This window comes from Pyrus communis, chromosome 12, assembly GCF_041283825.1.
Source record: "Pyrus communis isolate YQ-2024b chromosome 12, ASM4128382v1, whole genome shotgun sequence".
NCBI lineage: Eukaryota > Viridiplantae > Streptophyta > Magnoliopsida > Rosales > Rosaceae > Pyrus > Pyrus communis.
This window is the reverse complement of record NC_142576.1, coordinates 9286801-9297702: the sequence shown is the minus strand read 5'-3', so window position 1 is coordinate 9297702 and position 10902 is coordinate 9286801.

The following is a 10902-nucleotide window of genomic DNA, read 5'->3' as shown; positions in this document are numbered from 1 at the left end:
TACAAAACAAAATTTGATGTGGGCAAGTCAATCCATCTTTGTTCAAAATATGCATAACCAAAGATGAAGGTCTTTTGAACTAAGTAGCTTCGCTCATCTCCGAGTTCTTGAAAGATGCTATCCAATCAGTTGTCATGTTGGCTGATTATAGGGACCCAAGACCATTGGCATGACTGGAACGGTTGCTTGACTGATTTAGTGGTTGCGTTCCAACTAGCATCCACATTTATTTTGAAAAAAGAAAGCTCAGGTGGAAACCAAATAGTGCCAAGTTGAGAATTACCATTTAGATTTCAACAGTTGCTTGAATTTGTCTGCATTTCAGTTGCAACCTTTTGATTTCTTCTAGCAGCCTCCGTAAAGACTCCACAAGCACAATTGATCTTATGGATAACCTGCAATGGTGACAAAGTTTTATTGAAAGTAGAATTGTATCTCTCTTTCCAAATGTTACAACAAGTAAATTCAACTTGTGAGATCATTAAAGTTTTTTCTTGCTTGATAGGGGAATTACATTGTGTACTCTTTGATTTGTGTGTTTAATTGCAGCTTCAAACAACATTTATTGAATCTCATATATTTGCTTATTGTTTCATTTCAATTTCATATATTCGTCAAAAAATATGTTAATTTAATCATTAAGTGATGACGTAGTAACAATTATTTTACATTTGTTCTGACGTGACGATCAAACTTGTGTCATATGGCCAAACGAATAATAAGAAATAATTTTTCTATAAAAATTAAAATTTAGTTAGAATATTCTTGTGACCGATATTTAACTGAGGAAGAGAAGGGGGCACGTCATAGAGAGGACAAGATGGAGAATAGGCTTGAGGAATTTTGTGTGTTATTCCTCAAACATTGTGCCTTTAATTATAGGAGCAAGAAGGAGAGAAACTTGCTATTCAAGTAATACAAAGTTGAATAGAAAAGATCTTCTAGATCCCAAACGATTCCTAATCTCTCTACTTAGCATTTACACAATCACATATGTATTAGAATGTATATCAAAACACTCCCCCTTGAGTGTGCAAATACTCAAGTAAATGGCGCATCAAATCTTCAATCAAATGTAGAAGTAGTTGATGAAGTCGTCTCGTCTAGTCGGCACTAGTATAGCATATATTGCACAACCAAATATATGAAATATTAATTGTGTGTGGATGGACGTGCTTATATATTGAAGAATGCAATATATATATATAATCGTAAAATTATGAAATAATAGACTGGGTTCATGCATATTGGAATGTTTTCATGTAACAGGGCGTAGAAAATATCAAGCATGTGTTTTAGAAGAATCTGATTGGCAAAAAACGAAATTCAGCTTTTGAATTTGTAGAAGATCATTCTTGAAAATCTACAATTTTAGCTCCAATGCGTTGTATCACGTTCAACACAAAAAAATAAATTGAATCAAAAGAAGTACATTAATTCAATAAATAAAAAGTTAATCATAATAAGAATGACTAAAACGTAATACTCCCCTAAAAAACAACAAACTCTCTTTAGCGTGTGCTGATGTGTTGTAGGCATACTTAACCAGTTATAGAGAGGGTGCGGCAAAGTGTAGAAAAAATTGGGAGAATTATGAGGTGTGATTTCCACAATCACAACTTAAACAGTATACTATCTAAAAGATATAGTTCAATCTCATAAGAATTTCCACAATTACATTCCTAATTAAATTAGATCTACAACTAATATATTATTGTATAGAAAAACACAAGTTTACATAAAAGTATCACTTTTTGCTTTGTTGGAATAAGTGATCAAATTGTAATTTAGTACTTTATAAGAACGGCTTCTCGCAAAAGCACCAAAATATATGTCAACTCTTTCATTCACCAATATTTTCACGTTAAAGCTTCATATTGTAAGCTGTTCTTTTGTATATGACGGATATGAAAAAGAAATATGGATCCTCGTGGTTGTATATGACGAATATTGTAATTTTCAGGTAGTCCCGAAACCACTCCGGCACTTTAGTAGATCCGCCTCTACTTGTATTAAAGTAGTAGTGTCACTTGGGACTGATTTTGAGGATAGTAAAAGAGTTTCATGTTAATGAAAATGGCTTTTTTTTTTTTTTTTTTTTTTTTTTTTTTTTTTTTTTTTTTTGTGCAACCAAAATCATTATTAATTCACTTTACATAAAAGATTATAAATGCTTGTGATTTTAGAAGTGTTTTTTATACAAGTACCTGGCAGCCTGGTACTTATTCGTTTTTCATACAGCACTTGAATTTCTAGTATTTTAAGTTATTATAGTACACATGCTTCTAATAAAAAGATATTCTAGTACAAATGCTTCTAATAAATAAATACTTGCAAACATAGACTCTACATAAGCAATTTCCAGTATTTTAAGTTGTTCTAATACAGATGTTTCTAATAAAAAAATACTTGTAAACATAAAGACTCCACATAGGCAATTTTAAATGAACCCTAAATTTGTTGTGTACCTTTGAAAAAGTTAATAAACTTTTAGGCCAAGACATGATCCACTATTAATATCACCGATGTTTGTCTTATTTAACCACCTATTACTAGATATGAGTTTTGCATAAAAGACTTCGGTATTTTAGAAGTAGATCTCCCACATATAAGTTGTATATTATCTTATTAAATTTTCGATTTGAAACCGTGTTCTCCAATAAAAATTATATATTCCTCATTATTCTTCTTCAACAATACGTAATACTGAATGATACAGAAGTGAGTACTACGTAGCATTGAAGTCACTTCCCGCTACATTAGTTGTTATATTATCTGTTTTGGGGTTTTATGTCAAATTGGAAATATCATAGACGTATACCTGCAATCGTTTATCTGACTATATATGACTTTCCTTGGACGCACCTTCACCGTATGTGGTATGAAGTTAGTAACTCTTCCGTTTTCAAGTAATAAAGTATTGCAGGAAACTTAGGGCAAAGGTAAAGCGTATTACATTGGACTTTGTGAAGCTTCCCGGAAGGAGGGCTAAAAGAATAAACAGGAAAAATACCATAATTCCAATTTAATATTATCGGTAGTGGTTTTTTTGAATACGTATACGCATTATAAATTTGATCGATCGCCATCAACAAATAAATAATTTGAACAATTTTATTTATTTATTGTGATGAAAAGGAAGAGTGAGTTTAATGCTACGTATTACATGATGTTACGAGTGCTCTAACCATTAGATAATTTCTAGAACTGTTTATATCTTCTATTTTAAATTTCAACCAATTAATTTTTGCATTATTCAATGCTAAATAGTGTTTAAAGAAAAAGAATATATTACAACTCGAAACAAAACATAATTTGAAACATGGAAGGAAAGCATTTGGTACTACAAAATGATATTCGGTTCGACAGTTAAAAATATATTTTTTATTACAAGTAAAATTTTTATTTTAAGATGGATTAAGCGGGAGGTGAAAGCTCAAATTCAGGATATAGTGGGATGAAGAAGAGTGTATCCACCGTGATAATGCATCACTTATCCAAAGGCATATATATTAAGAATACAAATTTTGTTGGCGACAGTTGCCCAATAAAATAAACGAAACCTAAGCGGGAATATGTTATGAGTTTTACATGCATCAACATTCACTAATCACTCATGTTGCCGTCGATGATACACAGAATGTTACTTAAATATGGCCCAAGCTTGCAAGCATCAAGCATTCTAATCAACCATAAACGCCTCTTGTTTGATTGGAAGGAGCGTGCATATGCATGCATGCACGTGGACGTGGGAAGCGACGTCAGAATTTGGGCATTAATGTTGAGGGAATCAAAACTCTACAAAACGGCGGAGTTCATGGATCCTGATACTATTATTATTTCACGGGTTTTGAATGCTGTGTACTATGAACAGAATCAATTTACATGCACTTTAAATGATTGAGTCCGGCGGGCACAGGGAAGATTCCACTCTTTTGACTAATTTTGCAACAATAATTAAGCTAGGAATAATTTTGCAATAACAATTTAGCTTCTGAAGCAAGCTCGGAATAATTTTATTAATTTTGCAACAATAATTAAGGGTATGTTCATTGTTTAAGAATCGAATGAAAGTTGTTTTAATTAATTAATTAAAAGGTGACTGAAATCCTGGTGGTTGTGCATTTACCTTTTTTTTAAGGTTCTCTCGTTGATATTAATGTAATAATGTATTTTTATGTAGGTTATTATATTTTTAAATTAAGAATTAAAATTTATAGTTGTTTATATTAATGAGATTTTAAATAAGTCCCATAATTATAAAATTAAAAATATTAAAGAATAAATTATACTCTCTAATATATTGTGTGTGTAATATATATATATATATATATATAAACATGTGTACGTTCATCAAAACTAACCTAAAAATTATTGAAATTATTGTACCAAAACATGGGTGCATTTTTTAGGCTTAATAACATTATTAAATTTCTTTCATTAAACTTGACATGGATACATTCTCAAATCAATGAAATAAAATATACCCATATAAGTTTAAAAAATGGGTTAGAAAAAAAATTGAATGGATTTTTAAAATAGTACATTTTACATACAATAAATTGGTATATTTAAGAATGGGTACATTTAGGACCAGAAAAAATTGAAAAATTATATGAATGGGAACATTAAAGGTTAAAAAATTGAATATCTTTTTATAAAAAATTAATGGATACAAACTTGTTCTAATTTTTTTTTTATTTTTTATTTTGGAAATGTTTTGGATTGAAAATTAATGGATGCAATTTCCACCGTCTCTAGCTTTGACAAAAATGCACTTGCAAAACAATCAACACCTTTGATCAAGGACCTAAGCCTCATGCGCCCACGAGGTGGGAAGGGGGGTGGTTTAGGCCAATGGATCTCCAATGCCTAAGTTAGTTTCTCTTAAAAGAGTAAAGTGTTTGGGACTTTTTAGGGTAGCAAAAGCTTACCGAAATTTGGTAGAATATGGAGTATATATAGGGGAGTGGCCGGCCATGGTGTTAGGGTTTTACCCTACACATGGCAGCTTCCTATTAGCCAAGGTTTTATGGAGAAATATTCCGAAGATATTAAATAGGAAATAATATCTTGAGATAATGGAGTAATTATCCCTAATTGAATTAAATAGGGATTATTTACTTGAATGAAGTCAATCTTCAATTGGAAATGTATTAAAGATAGGATTTGGGTAGTTAATCATTATCTTTAATGATTTGACTTTTCCTTGCCAATGGTAGGTGAGTTGTGGGCAGTCATATTCAGTTGTTGGCACCTTCAGGGGTGTGAGCTTCGCGTGGGAATATATGAGGAACCTACCTATTTATTGAGGGCAATCTTGTCTTTCTTGGGCAAAAGTCCACGTGTCGCCTCTAGAATCTTTGGGATTATTATAGGCTTCACAAATGCCCCTACACCTGCTAGGCTACACGTAGGGAAAATGCAGTATGTGTAGAAATCCTAAGCTGCATGGGCTTGTAGAGTTGTTTCCCAATTTGAACTAGATCTCATTTCTTGATTTGGAGATAGATTTCTTCTAGGAAAAGGAAACCAATTGCCCCCAATACCTATTTAATTCTGCCTTAAGCAGGGGATTAAATAAATTTGGAGAACAATCATAATTCCAACAAAGAAGAGAGAAGCCAGAGAAAATTTGTTCTCATTCGCCTAGCTTTCTTATTCTCTTGCCCTTGCAAAAAGTCATCTCTTGTTGTTGTTGTTCTTCTCTGTGTCGCACCAAGGTAAGAAAATTTTGAATTTTCTTCTTCTTGATTTTTTAGGAGTCTTTGGACTTGAAAAATTAGCTCGGCGAGGGTCGAGGACATATGAAACACGTGGCAAGGGTGCCATATGACTGTTGTGCTGCATTAGGCAGTGTGAACTACTGATGGCGCAGCACGGGGGTAGGCTGGCGTGAGCCAAGTGTTCGGCTCAGCACGAGCTGAGGTGACAGACGCGTTGGGGTGCGGAGTTGGGTGAGCCGTGAAGCTCTAACCCATCTGGTTGGGCTTGGCAGGGGCTAAGCATCATGCAGCATGCTTGGGCTTACTATGGAGGAAGAGAGAAAGACCGGCATTGGTTGGGTCTCTATTGCTGGCAGATTGGGCCGAGGGGCCTTGAGCCCTGTTGAACACGAGAGAGAGAAGAAGAGGGAGGCGCGGGCCTCATTCGGTGTTAGGCTGGAGCGGCTTGGGTTGTATGTAGGAGGGAGATAGAGTAAGGGCTAGGCCCTTTTGTGGCCTAGCCGTGTAGGTGAGCTGGGCCGTGAGGCCTGGCGTTGGGGTGCTGGGCTTTACGATCCTCTCCTTTTCATTATTCTTTTTTTTTTTTGCAAGCACCTTCTAAATATTATTCTTTGAACTTTTTGCATGGATTTTGAGATGTTTTCCTCGGATCGCAAAAGTGACAAATACCGTCCACCTTTGTACCGTTAAAGTGGTTCTTTCGGCAAGGTGGGGTACTTCAAAGCTGCACATATCAGGATCAATTTCGATGAGTTTTTTTTGGGATTTTCTTGAGACGTACAAGCATGTGATTCTGTCAGGAGTTCGCGTCAAGCGGATGAAGGATGATATCGGTCATGAACCGTGCGGCGAGGGTGCCACTGCTAGGAAGAGGGCTATCAAATTCCATCCATATTACTTCGTGATGGGATTTACTTTTCCTATGCCGTGTTTTTTTCAAGAAGTGATCTACTCCATGAAATGTGCGCCTACTTAGTGCTCCTCGAATGTAGTTTGTGCGATGGTGGGGTTCTCAAACTTGAGCAGGTTCTTTGATCTTGGCTTGACCATAAATGAGTTCTAGTACTTTTTTTGAAATCGACCACAAGGAAGGCGTGGGGCAACTGAGGTCTCGCCATAGGCTACTTGATTCTTCTTGCAAAGGTGATCATGAGTGGGCGAGAGATACCTTGGAGGTAAGTGGAGAGTAGGAGTCTAACTCCTCTCCTGAGATACATGTTCTGATTGTCTTTATCAGTGGTAAGTGAACTACTTCATTCTTGGCCTGCTTGAATTTTTGTTGAGCTGCTCCATGACCTTAGTTTATTAATCGTCATTCTTACTTTGTGTAGATTCAGAATTTGGCTTAACTCAAAGAACTTCAGCTGATATAAAGAAAGTGCACATCGCCTTGGGCATTCCTACTGAGTTTCGTGAGTGGCGTTGGCTGCTCAATCCTTTTGGGCATTCCTACTGCGTACTCCTCTGAGGTTTAGTTGGTGATGAGCTGGGAATCAGAATAGATCGCGAGCTTCTTCACGCTAGGTCTTTTGCCAATTGGAGACTTGCTAGTAGGGCTTCATACTCTGCTTCGTTGTTTGATGCCTTGAATCTTCAAGTGATCGCCCACTTGAGCATCGAACCGTCTAGGGTAGTGAGAACTAGGCCTGCTCTCGATCCCTGGTAGTTGGATGATCCATCGACGTGCAAGCGCCAAAAATCTCCTACATATGGGGCTTGTGCAGCTACGACGTGCTTGGTTACCTCTTGGGCATTTTTGGGCTGAGTTGCTGTACTCGTCGGAACGTTCACCAGTTTTCATGCCTTTAACGTAGCGCATCTGGATTATGCAGAATATTGCATCATGATAATGACTGTGTATGTCTAAAGGTATGGCTTGAGCTTCCGGGTTGCAGCAACTAGCGCCAAAATCAAAGTTTTGATTTTCGGGTATTTGGTTTTCGTATCGAGGAGAGCTTTTGAACTATGGAATACAAGTAATCGGGCCCCCAACTCTTTTCGTGTGAAGGTAGAGTTCATTGCTACTTCAGATACCGCCATATAGATGCATAGATTGTCCGCTGCTTTTGGCTTAGATAATAGGGGAGGTGATGTCATGTACTTCTTCAAGTCCTGTAATGCTTTCTCGCATTTCATCATTCCATTTATCTCGTTATGCATCCTGATTGCCTTGAAAAAAGCTTGCATCGGTCAATAGGTCATGAGAGAAATTGGTTGAGTGCAACTGCTTATCAGGTTAGACCTTGGATTTCGTTCAAAGTAGTGGAGGACTTCATATCCAAGATATCTCAAATCTTCTTTGGATGTGCATTTTGCGTGGTCTGGCCGCTGTTTATGGTCAAGGGAGATGTGCTCGACGTCTTTTTTAGGTTTTCATCCTGATTCATCTGCCAGGGCATTGTCGACCTTGACGCCATCTTCCTGACCTGCCTGCTGTGATTGCTATTTGGTGGAGGTAAAATCGTCTTTCTGCATTTCAGTTGTTACTGCTGGGGCGAAAGACTTATTCTTCGACTCCTTAAGAACTTATACAGTGCATCGCCGAGACATGGCCTGGTCACCTTTGATCTCTCCGACTACTCTTCCCGGGTTGCGAAATTAGATCTTCTGATACTCGATTGAGGTCACAACTCCAATCTTCACTAGCTAAGGTCGACCCAATATCCCGTTATGGGGAGATGGGTTGCTGACGATCATAAAGGTCTGCAATGAGACAATTGGAGAGCTGGTTACATCGAGCGTAATTGTGCCAATGGCAATTGAGGTAAGTCCGTTGAATCCAGTCAAGACCTCTGCTATATGTTTGATCGTGCCTATTCCCATCTTCTATTTGATTGACAATTGTAGGATATTGACTGAGATGTCGTTGTCCATCATAATTATTTCAACGACGATGTGGGCTAGTTAAGCAAAAATCACCTAGGCGTCGTCGTGGGGAAAGTCTACTCCCTCAACGTCCTGCTTGGTAAAACCGACGATTAGTCTAAGTACAACATCTATGGCTTGAACCTGAAAGACCGATCTCGCCTGCTGGATCTTCCTCTTTCTGGAACTATTGGTGGCCCCCAAATGATCAGATTCGGCAAGGATGTCGTTGATTCGGATAATCTTAACTAGGGTTCGACATCGGCGTCTGCTTCTCGCCTTGGTCGGGTAGCTGACTTATCGACATACTGGTTGTATTCACCTTCCTTCACGAGCTTTTCAAGGTACTTCATCCACGTGATGCAGTCATTGGTTGCGTGCCCAAACCTTTGTGGAATGCGCAATACTTCGTCTGGTCTATCTTAGAGGTGTTTCCCCTCATGACCTGCCTTTTTCTGAGCTAGCTCTGCGTCTTTATGCGGCTTTTGGAGCATTTGGCCTCATCCTAGAGGGAATGTTTTTCTGCCAAAGCATAAGAATTTGCCAGGGTCATATTCTAGCCTATGATCAGCTTTCCGAAAAATGGGTGATCTATTAAGAGCCCATTCCAGAAAGTTGAGCTTGCAATTCTGTCATTGTATTCGACGATCATCCCCTTATCCGTCTTGAACCTCTTGATGTATATACGGAATGACTAATTAGATTCCTTCTTCATGTTGAAGAGGTGGTCAGACTTCTTCTTGATCGAACGGTATGACGAATATTCCTTAGTGAAAACCAAGGAAAGTTTGTTGAAGTTCCAGATTGAGCGTGGCGGCAAGGTATGAAACCAATCTTAGACTTCGCCTTAGAGCGTCGTGGCAAAGATCTTGCACATGAGAGCGTCATTATTGCCATAAAAGGTCATATCGCTTTGGTAATGCATTAGGTGCCTGTCTGGATCTTCATCTTCTTTGAACAAGGGGAAATATGGTGAGCTAAAATTTCACGGTGGCTCCGTCTGCTTGATCTCGTCTGTAAACGGTGACCTACTCATGTTTACCACGTTTCTATGAAGGTCATCGTCGGTGGTCTTAATGCGTTGGAATCCACACAGCTGCTCTACTATGAACCTTTGTACTTCATCCTGGATTTGCACATGGTGAGGGCAGCAGAGCCTCCGGCTGCCCCCACTGTTGACCTATTGGTTTATGTTGCTCTTCGACATGTTCTGCTTGTCTGCGCTACAGTGGCAGTGCATGTGGTTCATTATATGCTGCTCGCCGTCGCGCTTGGCGGGGGCTGCTAGTGAAACTTAAGCTGGATTGCCCTCGTGCTCTCCTTGGTCTGTTATGTGGTTGCCTACTCCAGTGCCTCGCAAGAGGATCTTCTTGTAGGCCTAGCCTAGTGTGGATGCTTCGACTGGAATGTCCTGAGTGCTTATCAGAGTGTGGACCCAACCTCGAATGCATATTGACTTGTAAGCTGAGTTGAGAATGAGCGTTTTTCTACGCACTAAGGCGGGATAAGACGTTTTCCCGAGGGCCCAAACGAGAGTGCACATTACCCGAACACACGGTTCGTGATGGGTTGAGCGACTCTTTTCCGGGACGTCGCTGGAATGAGTCACGTTCATCCGTCCTTGTCCTGCTTTGGGACACCTCGTCTAGGGCGCGCTGCGTCTCGATACATTCAAGGAACTAGTTCACCAAGGTGGTTTGTTGTGCGAGGGCACTTTTCAAATTGGCGACCTGCTGGGGCAGGTGATGCTTGCCATTTGGATTGGAAGAGTTTGGATAATGGGCATCTCCATGTGTAGTGGAAGTGTAGAGAACTGCAGGTACAAAGCTTGAGCCCAAAAAAGGGCATTCCTGCAGAAAAGTGAGGTGAAAATAACCCTGGGTTGATCGTGGAACTGGTAGTCAGAATTTGGATTGCCTGAAGTGGCCTTAGATTAGATTGGGCTGCTAGTCGAGTCTTAGAGCGGGTCGCGGGGCGAGCCAACCTAGCTGGGTTACTGGGTCGCGTGTCGAGGCATACGGGGCTAGGGCGTAGGCCGTCTGCCCTCAGCCTGCGCTGCGTGCTAGCCCTTGCCTTTCTCAGGCCTAGGCTGTATTTGCAACAAATGGGGCTCAACGTTGGGCCTGGTCTATAACAGCTTAGGCTGCTGGCTGGGCTCCAACTACTATAGCTTGGGCTGCCTGGCTAACGGCTTAAGCTGCTACAGCTCGGGCCTCTTGGGCTCCGTGACGGTGTGGCTCCTCCTGCCATCGCATTGAGCCTTGAGGATCACTGTCGTGGGGTTATTTCCTCGACTTCACTCTCCAATCCA